We start from the raw sequence: 824 nt of genomic DNA, 5'->3' as shown, positions 1-824 counted from the left end.
AATAAAATAAACGATTAAAAATTGAAATCCGGGTCGACGGACCGGACGGCGTATAAAAATTGGCACGTACACTGTCTAAATTTTCGTTATCCTGGCCTTTTAAGCTAGATCAAAATTATTTTTACAGTTTTTTAAATATTGTTAAATATATATTAATTATTTATTTGAACTTACTTCACGTATTTCTAAAAATAAACGGAAATTATATATGCCCATCGTCAGTATCGTCAGTAGTAGGCATGTAATCACAGCCAAGTCAAACCAATTCATCGTCATAAGACTTCTAAAATTAATAAAAAATATATTTATTATTTATTTCAAGTATTGTTAATATAATTTTAAATATTAAATATAAATTTTAAAATATTGTTGTGATTATTCCCACATTATTCACGTGTTCGTTTGCGATCAACTTGAATTTCTGTGGAACGTTTATTATCTTCTATACATTGAAGATAATATCTGTGTTTCAAACACACACTATTATTTTTAATAACAACAATATTTCAAAAACTTATTTTCCAACTAACTGACATTATAATAAATTATCACAGTTTACTTAAATATAAATACAATATAAATACAAATAAATATAAATTTTAAATACAAATTCAGATACCAATCGCCTAAGTTCAAAATTTTTGCATGACGTGAGTTCTTGTAAACTTTATTTTAATTAAACTTTTTTTAATTTAAAATTTTTTTATTTAATTTTTTTTATTTAAAATTTTATTATTTAAAATTTTTTTATTTATAAATTTTTTTTATTAATTTTTTTTTTGCACGAATTTCTTTTATTCATGTATATTATATTCAAATACATT

The 824-nt window shown here is 21.5% G+C and overlaps 1 long non-coding RNA gene across 1 annotated transcript; it reads right to left on the bottom strand.

Annotated features, from left to right (window-relative positions):
- On the bottom strand, positions 1–494 carry LOC119667822. Its single transcript, XR_005251422.1, has 3 exons — positions 386–494; positions 175–283; positions 1–104 (listed from the first exon to the last, which is right to left on the bottom strand). It is a non-coding gene; the product is annotated as an uncharacterized LOC119667822 (long non-coding RNA).
- Positions 495–824: the final 330 nt, after the last annotated feature.

This window comes from Teleopsis dalmanni, chromosome 1, assembly GCF_002237135.1.
Source record: "Teleopsis dalmanni isolate 2A chromosome 1, ASM223713v2, whole genome shotgun sequence".
NCBI lineage: Eukaryota > Metazoa > Arthropoda > Insecta > Diptera > Diopsidae > Teleopsis > Teleopsis dalmanni.
The sequence above is the reverse complement of the archived record's forward strand: the minus strand, read 5'-3'. Positions and strand labels throughout refer to the sequence as shown.